Below are 13217 nucleotides of genomic sequence, written 5' to 3' on the forward strand. Positions count from 1 at the left end.
TACACACTGACATACCATCTGGCTCACAAGGCAGAAGTGCAGAAGTGGGGGCATCAGCTGCTGGAATAAGCTAAAGCATTGTGAGTTGTGAGTGTATGTGTGTGTGTGTGTGTGTGTGTGTGTGTGTGTGTGTGTGTGTGTGTGTGTGTGTGTGTGTGTGTTCAATGTTTGCAGCCCTGGAGGAGCAAGCAAATTGAGTCTGTGGGAGTGTGTGTGCGTGCGATTGCGTCCTTGCTTTTGTGTATGTATATTTCTATGCATGTTTATGCACTCACATAGAGGATTCATTTTAAATTTAGTACTCATTAGGTTGAATCCCCAAGCCTGAAGTCAGCACTCCTGCATACTCACACACACACACACACACACACACACTCTCATACAGTCTTTGTGTGTGTGCTGTAGGAAGTTCAAGGATGGTACTACCTACTTGGGGAAGAGCTGGGGAGGAAGAAGCATCTGAAAGTGCCCACACAACACAACTACCACACAACTGGTAAGTTAAGTTAATCATCACGCTGATGTTTAAGACTGAGAATCAAACCTCTGTGCTTTTGGAGAACTCACTGAAATGTGAGTAATGAGCATCAAGATGTGTGAAGTATTGAAAATTGGCATTGAATGCTTGGTCAAATTCTCAGGCCTGTTAACTTATTCTTTTGATTCAAATTTTCTCATTTACATAAGGAAACTTTCTGTAAGCCATATTTTATTTAAGCAAAAAAAAAAAAAAAAAAAAGTAATACTGATGTATTAAGCACTGCCAAAACCAAGACATTAGCTCATTTTCGTGCATGAAAAAAGTGTTTACATTCCCTGAATGAGGATATTTAAAAATCTACTGTTTTGGCACCAGTAATGAAACTCTGGTGTCATATTGGTACCAAATTCACAAACTTTTCAAATGATACCCAGCTCTGGTGAAGTTAGGTAGACAAACAGGATGAGCATAAAAGTTGCAGTACAAACAACATACTGCTTAACAGTGTACAAAATGGCATAAAGAGGTAAAAGGAGAAAGTGTCAGGGTCAAATAAATCTTGAGTAAAAATGGTAATTGTGAGAACGCAACTCAGCGTAGTTAGAGTAAGTACAAGCCTCATATGTTTTCCCACATTTGCGTGCGTCTGGAGTGTGCCAGGCTCGCAGCTCTTAAGTCTTTATCAGTCTTTAGGCTGGGAGGTGGGGCGACTGGGGAAGCAAGGGATTAAGAGAGGGAAAGAGAGAGGGATTGGGAGAGCGAATGAGGGAAAGACAGAGAGAGAGAGAGAGAGAGTAGGAGGGAGGGAGGGGTCTGGATGAACCTCTGACGCGTCACAGTTGCCAGAGAGAGAAAGAGAGAGAGCGAGAGAGAGAGAGAGAAAGAGAGAGAGACGGAGCTCTCCTATACTGTTCACTGCTGGTGTGGATATCCCCTCACACACAGACACACACCCACCCAACTCTCTCTCTCTCTCACACACACACACACACACCAACCAACCCCCACACATACACACACACACAGAGACATTTATTTGGAGAGCTAATTTTTTTCTCTCCACCTTGGAGTGCTACTTATGTTTGCTCTCACTCGTAGTTTCACGTTGGTGGTGGTGGTGTGTGTGTGTTTTGGAGTTATGCTACTCTGTGCCAGCCATAAGAGCAGCCTAGACTAGGTGAGTACTATGTTTGTCTTATCATACTTGACTCTTCTCATTGCACAAGAGGATATTTTGGAAGTTGCTTGTTGCATTGCAAAGCAGCAAATTTGCAACGTGGACTGGAGTCTTTTTTTCCTTTCTCTTTTTTTTGAGGATGCTATAGGAATGTGTTCTCCTCTCAGTCTTTTTGTTTCTGTTGTCTCTCTCTCTGCTTCTTCTCTGTTTCACCTTTCTTTTTTCCTCAAATTGCTTGTTTCCTCTCCATTATCTTCTTCCATCCATATATTTCTCTTCTGTGTGCTTTTATTGTTGCTGACATTATTTTAAATCTCCCCTCATACTTTGTGCATGTGCTGGTGATCTGTCAATCCTCATCTAATTTTCTATTGCCGAGCTAAATTGGTCACAATTGCTTTCCATGGAAGACCCCTTTAAGGAGCTTAGTGGATTACTTACAGTATGACCCCACCTTTTTGTACACACATGCACATATGCACAAACATTTCGCATCACCGCACACTGACGCGCACATCCTCCCACATCCTCCCACATACATTCCCTCCGTCCACGACCCCATCGCTCTCAGTACCATCGACTTTCCTTTGCTTATTCACATTGTTCTATTGTGGGTTTTGAGAGTGACGGTGATATCATAAGACATTAGCTTACCCATCCCAATTTACACCGCTTGGCTGAACTAGGCTAATCTACCTCATGCAACTTTAAAATTAGTTTTATGCTTCTGTGGATGGAACTGGGACAGGGGTATCAGATTGGACAAGACTCAGCCAGCAGGAAACCATTAGAAAGCTTCCACGAGGGAAACCTGACATATACTCAAGGGCTACATAGGCACGTAGTCCTTTTAGCTGTGGGATGATAAGCTGGAAGGTGTTTAACTAAAATGCTAAATTAGTAATAATTGTCACAGCTACTTAGAAAGTGCAATAAAGGAAATTTTAAGCTCATTAATTTCAAAGTCAAAAAAAAAAAAAAAAGAGAGAGAGAGAGAAGACAAACTGCATGTTTAGCTGTATTAATGGGTGCAGAATGTTTTCATCTTTCCCAGTGGCAGTGCTGGCCCACTACTGTCTCATCTGATCCATGTGTGTGTGTGTGTTTGGGTGGGGGGTGGGGGTGGGGGCACACTCAAACATGCACTTCTGTGTTGCCAGCTGGCAGAATGTAGGCCATGGAGGCAGTGCTGCACCATGACATGCACTGACATGGAGATGACCAAAATCTCATTCATTACAATATTACTCGCTGTGTCCAGCCTCTCTCTCCCTCTCTTCCTCTTTCTCTCCCTCAATTTGTCAGTGCATTTATATTGTGTATGCCTCTTTCACACTGACTGTCCATGTGTTTCTAAATATCTGTGTCTTTTCTATGTCTTTTCTATTTCACGCTTCCCTTTCTCCCCTGTAGTTTTATCCACGCCGCTGTCTTTGTTTTCTTAGACATCACTGTTTCTTTTTCACTCTGCCATCTTTGTCATTTCTCTGTTAGTCCTCAGTCCATCTATTATGTGCCCTGGTACTGTGGCAGAATGCAAAAAGGCATTCACTAGGCAAACAATTCAAACTACCACCCAACAGAAGACCACGATTTGTAACATATGCAGTATATGCTCACGGGAAACCCTTAAATAACAGGACTTAGCAGGGGCATACTGTGAGCTTGGCAGGCTCTCCGTGTTCTTGTTATGCTTTGGATTCAAAGCCAATTTATAATTTTTTCCTCTTGTCATCCTGTTTCTTCTCTAACTCTCTCTACTTGAAAGCAATGGTGACATAGCAGCAGCAAAACATTCTTCAGTATTTCAGTATTAAGTGTAATGAAGCGAAGGCACAATATTTTGTACTCTGTGTTCATTTTTTGTATAAATGAGCAAGCATCTAAATAGTTTATTTCCATAAAGATTCATAAAAGAAAACATCTTTCTGTAAAGTTAGTTGAAAGTTGAGTTTAAAAAAGTACCAGTAGGAGATCAGCAGGTTCTACTGGGCGGCTCAGTGTGTTTGTTGATTGGTTGGTTTGTTTGTATATTCTGTTTTTGTGCAGCGCTTAGGGGAATTATGGTATGCACTGTTTGGATAGGCACTATTTTAGAGTCCTGAGTGAAGGAAGGGCAGTCTGTAGACTTTCCCTCGAGTCACACAAGGGCGAGATGGTAAATGTGATGAAATTAACCTAAAAATGAAAACTGGCAACATGTTTTAGGAGCAGATTATGTGAAGATTTCATTTGTTCCAAATACACGCAGAAAGATAATTACATTATGTTTGTGGTGAAAATATTTGCTTAGTGTTAAGTTTAGGCCTGTAAAGGGAGAGGAATGAGGCTGGGTGGAGGATTAGGTGGACAAATGTGGAAATGAAACCATTTTGGGTTTGGTTAACCTCAGATGTTCTTCATGATTAAACTTTCCATCAAACTATTACAAATATCAAAGCACTACAGTTTCTAAGCATTCTTAATGTAATTCTTTTGCAATGGGGAGTCACACATATCAAGAGCATGTTTAACCTGTATATTTGCATTTTAAGGCAGGATTTCTTCTTGTGAAAAACTAAGCTGAAGTCACAACTATATAAATACCTTATGACAGCTACACTGTCATAATTCTATACTGCCATATCCAGAGAGTCTAACTATGCAAATGTCATCTGTTGAAGCCAGTCTTTTACTGGTCTGCTAGATTGAGCCATGTTAATGTACACAGACTGTCACCAGAGGTGCACTGTTTGGAACAGTGTGTCTGACTAATCCCTCACTCACAGACCTGTGCCAGTTCAGACTCAGGTCAGCGCCGGGCCAAAATCCCTGAGGACAGAACTACGTTGGAGTAGGAATTCAGCAGCACATCTAGACATGATGTAGCATCATCCTGATCTAATGGGAAGGAATCATAGCTGGCTTGGGGCATGTATCATGTACAGAGATCTCTTATGGACAACAGATCTTATGAGAAAATTAAAACCAACAATGAAGTGTTCCTACTAATAAATTTTCCTTCTGTTGCCAAAGCTTGATGCAACTCATTCCCCTGTGCCATGGACCTATATTGTTAAAAACACATTAATGAGCCACACTGTTGCACTGGGTGTCATGTTGCTTCATTATGATGAACATGGCTACTGTAGTTTATTCTGAGTCAATCTCATATACACCCTGCTGCTGTGCTAACACTCACTAGAGTGCCAAATGAAACACCAAAATAAAAACTGTTTTTTAAAAATATATTTTGTGAAGTGAAGCTATTTATTTTTCACCCATTTTTATAGATTTACATCTGCAGCAGGAAGAAATGGGCTCGGGTCTGAGTGTGACACACAGGCTGGAAAAGTCAAAACATATTGAATAATATTAGATATATAAAATCTTTTTTCTTTGTAATGACAGGAACATTTAAAAGAAAATATACTTTTTCACAGAGAGAGCAGAGTACAGAAAGAGACATGGTATCTTTAAATATCAGATTGTTAGAAGTCATTTTTTCTCTTTACTTTCTAGTACCATTGTGGCTCAGACAGGCTTTCCTCTTGCTTCTACAACAAAACCTATCCGCTGAGCGTTGACAGCTAATTACACTGTAGGGCTGCAATAAAAAGGCTGCCATCTTAACTTTGCTAAACATGCGTTGAGAGGCTGAAATAGAAAGACTGTGCATGAGTGGCAGCCAAACAGCATTTCTGTTATAAGGAGTGACAGGGCAATTAGTGTTGATTTTGAGGACACATTTTTGTATGGTGCAGCGATGGAGACCTCTTTTAAGCTACAGTAATAGTGTACAAATACAGGTCTTTAAATGCTCAGCCTCTGCAGATACTGTAGGTGTAAAGTAATTATATGCATTTGTTCATACATTGTACATTATTTTTCTGTCTGTGCATTTATTACTGATGAAAGAAAAAGGGAGAGCTTGAGAAACTCACTTAGCTGTGCTTTTTCGGCTTGCAGAGTGTGTCAGTGGAGACAACTGACCCACAGTGACATGTACGTGTGTGTGTTTTTGACCATGGCTAATGCATTTCCCTCCAACAAGCTTACGATGTGGGTCAGGTGGGCTCCATATGTGTGAAAGCAAAAAATAGCAGAACACCCATTGGGCTCATGTTTAAAAAGTGTGTCATCTGCTTCATACTCATACTTGTTTCACTACTCATAATGGACGAGCCGGGACCCAGACATACTGTACAGACACACACTCACACATAAACACTGCCAGGCCTTTCCAGATGGTGAGCTGTGTTTAAATCAGCAGATTAAAATGTACACTGTGTGATTAACTTATATGGACGATTTGGACATGGACATGGAGGAGGGGTTGTTGTGATATTGTTAAATTGTTCTGGTAAATCCTGTCTGTGAATTTGTGTATGTGTCTATGTGTGTGATCATGTGAGACAATGTGTTGATGAGTATATGTGTGACGTGGCATGTGTCCAGTGTTTTCTCTGAAGGGTAACGTTGACCCCAGGCTTATATCCACTTGATCTGAAGTGAAGCATTTGACCTAATAGCTTACCCTCTCATCATTGCGCTACTGTGTTGCACTTTCTGCTCCTATTACATTGTTGGATATTATTTCATAATACAGATATTATTATTTTAAGGATTTGAAAAGATAGTAACATTTGATGGATGAAAATCACAGTTATGGATTTCAGTTGTACACTGTTCAACTGAAACTTAAATTACTGGTCTGTAAATGGAAAAAACTCAAGAATGTCTGACTGCTTATAGTATAGTAAACATATTTAAAGACTCTTGTATGTCCACACAGGTGTTTTCACTTATTCAGCCTACAGGAGGTGTTTTTGAGGTCACCAAACTTTAAGAAAATAGATATTTTTCACAGAAGAGATTTTTGACATGTCACAGTAAGAAAAGCACAAGTGCAACTAATAAAATGAATCATGGCTAAATTCATTAACTGCTTCAGTTTCGGCGTCCTGGTATTGTTCATGCAGGCTCACTGTCACACTGACATGTCTTACTGGGACACTTGAATGGAAACAAGCCATCGTTAATGTTATTAGTAACACCTGAGCCCTTCCTACTGTGACTAGTTTAAAGTCAAAATGTCAGCTGTGGAAAAGGCCAATAACAAGACGAAATCTCTCCCAACCTAACTGATACGAGTGTCCTGACAGCTGTCAATCAAGCAGTTTGTAGGTGCCCACACAGTCTTAAGAAGAGGCCTAATCAGGAAAAATAAGTGGCACCTATGTTGGTGTGCCAGTCACTTAAGTGAGTAATTAAGTTTATCCTCTGCACAAGACGTCTCTGAATGAAGAACTAAACCAGATGACTGAGAGCAGAACTAACACAAGGAGCTTTGCCTTTGAAATGAAAAACTTGAGACTTTGGGTGAGTCTTGCCTTTTTTTTAATAAGACTTTTTGTAAATAAATATATTGAGAAGAGAAAAGATGTAACAAAAAAGAGTATATAGCAATGGGTACAAAGTCTTGAAGAAATGTTTGGTGGGCCTCCTTTTCTTTGTCATTTGAAGAGTAAAACTCCGACTGAGTGACATAAAGTCTGCAATCAAGCTTAGCTTATTAGAGACAAGACAATCTCTGAGAATGTGATGCACTGTTAGCAAACTGTAAATCCATCTGTTGGTGACTAACTACAGGAACATTTTGTACTTTGGAAAGGTTAGGGTTGACAAGGAGGGGGACATTCACTAGTCTCAAGCACCCACAGAGGATGCTGCAACCCCTACTACCCAAACTCACAAGCACGAATCTCTGCAGACTGCAAACTTCCAAATAGCACAGTCTTCATTCTGCAGTGGGTGGACACTTCCATGTGTTAGGGTCAGAGGCAATGAACCTAGACGTCTGAAAGTCGCCATGGACACCAAGTAAATTAGAATCAGCTTCTTGATGGGCAGACATGTTGAGCCTCCAGAAGGTGGGCGGAACTAAGCGGGCACGACTGTGGGGAGTGTGACTGCCAATGAGGGGCGCGCTCATGTGGAAAACAAGCATATTCCCATCCTGCTCCACAGATATTCTTGTCATGTGTCAAAGCACATACTGACAGCTCTGTGTGAATGACACATCATTCTCACACCAAGAACATGCATACTGCATGTAGGCTCAGGAGTATAGAAACTGTTGTATAATGTCAAGTTTTCAGTATTCTGAAAAAAAAATAAAATAATAATAATAAAAAAAATAGGCTATGTACAGTGTACTGTGGGTCATATGCTTGTGCACTGGGGATGACAGATCAGCAGCTGTTTTCATGCTCTGACATGTCAGTACCACCATAGGCATAACACTAGTCTTATAAGACAAGTAAAACAGAATCCATATGCAGTGATATTGGTGATCTTGTTGGGGATTCCTTACTCTCTTAGTTATTGAATAAAAGTTAGTAACTGAACAAAACTGCCCTAGAAATACTGCATGTTATTGTATGTAACTCTAAGCAAATGCTGAACCTGATGAACTGGTGGTGGTTGAAGTTTGATTTTTTTGATTTGATGAATTCAGAGTTACCCAGCCAGGATATGAAATTCCATCCCAATTTATTATTTCTGTGCTTGTTCTCCTCAAATCCTTTGTACAAATCCCTATCAGGGACAATCATACAACACATTGAGTTGACAGACAGCAGACATAATCCTTTCTGGCTATTCTGCCTTGCTCATGACAGATGCAAGAACTGAAATGCATCAGTCACTACTGTCCGGCAAACCAGAATGCCCAAAAGTCATCACATTGTCTTGTTCTATGTGGCATCACACTGTAAATGAGTCAGGGCTTGGGTCAGGCACAAACGTCTGTCATGCTGAAAGTCATTCTTGTGTTGTGTTTGAAACGTATTCAGCTTTGAGGCTGGTGGTGTGCACATTAACTCAAGCATTTCAAAATGCATTCCTCAGGGATCAAACTCTATGTGGTGAACATGTACATTACCTGTGCATCCATTTACAAGCTAGATGTTTATGTTACAATATGCATGTGTGTCCTACTTTTGTGCTCTCCTTTGCATGACATAAAGGTGGTGGACAAAATAACAGGAACACCTCCTAATATATAAGGTGACTGTTAATAATTGATGCGTGTTACATTCAGAGCTCTGTGAATTCATCTATGATATTCTGGGCTATAGTTTGAGGTGTTGTTATGGATAGCATCAGATTGTAATATGATCCTGTTATTTTTCCCACCTCCTGAGAAGCTGTTTCTGAACTGAAGCTGTTTCCTTTAAGAACTGTGTTGTGGTCAGTTTCTCTAAAACAGAAAAGGAAGCAGTGCAGTAGATATTTCTGAGGCTTCTGTACTATAATGATCAGTTCTATATCTATATAAGGCAGAATGACAGTTTGAACCCTTCAGGGCATCTAAAACTGATTCTACAGTGGAACTAATGTATTTCCACAGGATCAGAAATAACCCAGCATAGTTAGTTTCATAGCATGCCATAATTGTTCCCGTCCACTGTCTGTACAGATAATTCTGAACACGGAAGATCTAACTCTGTAAGTTGTCAAATGAAATCACTTGTATGCATGTCACCCTGCTCTCAGTGGGTGACACGCTCGCTAGTGGCTCAGTTTTCATTGTGAAAAGATCCATCCACATTTAGGACATGACTCGTGACAGTGGCTCACTGATCGTTTTATTGCAACTGATGACTGGTTGGCCTGGTGGATTTAGTGGATTATCCTGAAGGCCTGCAGGGATCATCTTCATCCCCCAGTATTCCCATAACGTAGATGTAAGATGTGGAGTGTTTGACCTCTGAAAATTGATGGAAAAAGAAAAGCACTTTGATCTGCACACAGTTATCCTGTTGGACTAGTGAAGGATGGAGACAGTCTCCATGGACTTGGAATTGATTTTTCTTTTTTTAATGTTTGCTGCATGCAGAGACCTGCGCATGGAATTGACGTTGACATTTGACTATGAAACTTAGCATGCTGTAAATGTAATCAGTAGGGTGACTGTAAAAGATTTGTTTACAAATGATTACAGAAACAACCTGCAACACAGTCAAAGCAGATAACAATTCATTTTCACAGTTAGGACACAAACTAACTGTTACACAGTGTACTGTGTCATAATGACCAACCTGATCAAAGGGAACATAAAAGAACTGAGCTGGATCCAACATTTTAGACTGCAGTACCCACTCTGCATCTTTTTTCTCTTCTTGAGGATCAATTTGTCCACTGACCAACTAAAACACCCCGAGGCACAGGACTACACTCACTCTTTCAGCCTAGTGATGAGCTACACATTTACTGATGTATTTACCAAAAAGAGCTACAAAGCCGATGGTTTTGTGTAACACTACTCGTGTGTGAATGACTGGAAGACTGAAGAGTGAATGTGTTTATTGATACATCACAAAAACTCAAAACTAAACTAATGATAGTCAAAAAGAACCCAAATATGTTTTGTCAGTTACTGGAGCTTCAGATTTTAACAAACAGGGTCTTGGCGGAGTAGAATGAATGAGCAGATGGAAAAAAGCCAGAAGCAGCCACAGAATCTGAGTGTGATAGCCTGAAACTTCTGTCCATCAACCTCTGAAAGAGTTTTAATATCTTATTGGTGGAATAGAACAGTTTTAAACTGCCCCAATAACACAAGTTTGAGCAAGTGAGTTTAACTAATGAGATGTTAAAGGTACCCTGGGAAGTTTTATTTTTTATACCAACACTAGCACTATGAAGCAATGAAAAAAGGGAAGAAATTCACCAACAAAGGCAGTGAAGAAAAAGACTGCTGCCAAGTAAACATGAATGTAAATGATGTACTCATTATGTTTGTTAGACCTCAAGGATTCAGACGTTGCATTTTGTGGAAACACTGAATTTCAACATAACTTTTGTTTGTTTAAAATAAAACTTCACTGGGTACCTTTTAACATTTTTATTGACCTGTATCATAAGAGAGATGTTGGGAGTTATTTTATGCCAAAATACGGATATATCAATGTCTGCTCATGTCAGTCATGCTGCATTATTTATACCTCTGGAGGTTTGTTAGTGTGTAGTGCTCATAGTTTTTTTTCTCCCCATTACTCTGATCTGTGTATCAGCTCCTCTGTTGTGTCCGTCTGTGTGTAGAAACTGAGCGTGCAGAGAGAGGTCCGCTTATACACAGAGCCCTGATTTAAAACATTCCACTCTAGTTGTTCGATAAATCGAAGCCTTTGTCTAGCCTTTGCCAAAAAAACCAATTGACCCGTATCACTTTCTAAACTAATCAGTGTGTGGGTGAAATTTTCTACAACAAGAGCAGTAGTAGTGGTTAAGTCACACTGCGTAACTAACATTTCACTTTAAATAAGTTTAAACATACATATTGAATTCAAACTTTTCAATTCAAGCTTTTAATGCACCCATGTTGTATCCATATTTATGTTTATGTCTTCATTTGTTTCTATACTCTTGTCCTGAGAGCAAGGATATTTTATTTAAGTGTGTAAATCACAAGTTTTCATCATGATATCTTATCCATACAACGATACGATTTCGATTCGATTTGATAATATAAAGATTAATACTGTTTTAACTTTTTAACAGAATGCTTTGCTTTATTAAAAACAAATTCATTACTAAATACTAATGTTGTCAGCTAAAATAAAACCTAACCAAAGTGTAATCTGGTTTTACTTTGCTTGCATACTTTGTTATATTTTGTTTGTTCAATGTTTTCTTAAAACAAACTGGTTTGAATTCTGTCTTTTCTGCCTTTTGAGTTTATAAAGATCACATTCCTAGGAAATAAGGAATCAATTTCACTGTAATCAAAAACCCAACATATTTTATACCAGTCAGATACTGTACGTCTTACATTTGGCAGTCCACATCAGTTAACTTCTGTCCAGGCTGTGTTATTTTTTTGGTGTTAGCAGTCTAAACAATCATCTCCTGACACTTGAGGTGATCTTAAGAGACTCAAACAGTGAAGTGAAGTGGAGGCAATCTTCTCCCTTCTTGGCTTTTCCACTCTCTCCATCAAGTGTTTATTTGTTTGTGGGTGACAGGAGGTGAAAAGGGGGTCTGGGTGTCAAGTGAGTTAGTGGTGCAATAAGGGATTTGGGCAGAGTCAAGGGCTTTTAATGTCCTGGCAGATCTGAGACTGGCTGATTCAACTACAGAAGACTGCCAGCACCTTTTGATTTCTTTTCTTTACTGTTTCCTTTTGCATGTCTTCATTTTCTGCCTTTTTTTGTTTTTTTGTTCTGATTTAATTGTCTGTCTTTCTTTGTCTCCATTTCTAATTCCCTTGTTCTGGCTACAGTCTCCCCCCCCCCCATTCCCTGATTTTCTCTTGTGTATACTTTTCCCACTGTCCACTACTTCTGTCTCTTATTGTCCCTCTTTATTTCCCCCCATTTTTATGTCAGTCATTCTGGATATTTCTCTTTGCCAGCTGCCGCACTGTCTCTCCCCTCATATGCTCTATGTTACTGATGTCTTACCCAGACAAAAAGCTCCTCTCCTGGGCTCGATGCCAGCCAGGTTAGCCCCTTTCTTTTTCCGGACCCCTGGCGGTTTCAAATTCACAAGTGACAGAATCTCTCTTCTTAAAAAGACCCGGGGTTACGATGGCAACCACAACTATGGGATCGGGCCATTTATTCTGGGGTTAAACTTTAGGGTTACAGAGGAAAGACGAAGCTGTGTTCAAAATATTTTAGGGTTGCTTAAATTTAAATTCCACATGAGTACTGTTCTAAGTAGACTATAAATCCATTTTAAACTCAAAGGTGTTTTGCTTATTGTTATTTCAGTTTGATATTTTGACCTTCACTGTGCAGAATAATGCAAAATACAGAAGTATGATGTAGAAACACAAAACTTCAAGCTCACAAACAGCAGTGTGCAAATGTTTCAGGAGAAAAGTTTTATTTATCAATTAACCTCACATAGTACACGTATAAATGCAGAAAACAGATAAAAGTACATATTTGGCGTGATTTTAAGAAGAAAGCATTTGGTGAAGTAGGAGACATACTGTGTATACTTGGTAAAGGAGATGTAATTATAGAAAATTGAATGTGTGTGTGTGGTCTCTTTTGTCTAACCATTTAAAGACTGGCTTTTGACAGCCTTGCACTCTTGTGGATTGTGATGACATTTTGGATGATCTGGTGTCAGCAGTTTACATCAGAGAAGTAAGGGTTAGGGCAAGCTCTTAGTTTACTGGACCCACAAAGATCCATCATTACAAATCAACAAGTACCCCCCCCCCCCCAAAAGAAAGACAAATTCCAACATTTGTTTGTGCCCTCTGGAACAACATTTAGATACGTCTTCTGATTGTCCTGATGCCCCCATTGGCAGGACAGATGGATGTCATTTGTTGGTACCTTCCATAACTGCTGCAAATCACATTTGGAAAAATAAACCTGTTTTATGATCTGACGATGTCTGGTTAGGTTATATAACAATTATTTAGTTAAAGGTAGGGAAAACTAGTGGTCATGGTTAAAAGAAACATCAACTGACGGTAGGAAACAGGAAACAAAAAGTGGTCTCTCGTGGCAAAGTCCCACATTTTGTTGTCACACTACTTACCTCTTTGTTCCT

The sequence above is a fragment of the Lates calcarifer genome, linkage group LG9 (genome assembly GCF_001640805.2).
Source record: "Lates calcarifer isolate ASB-BC8 linkage group LG9, TLL_Latcal_v3, whole genome shotgun sequence".
In the NCBI taxonomy this organism is placed as follows: Eukaryota; Metazoa; Chordata; class Actinopteri; family Centropomidae; genus Lates; species Lates calcarifer.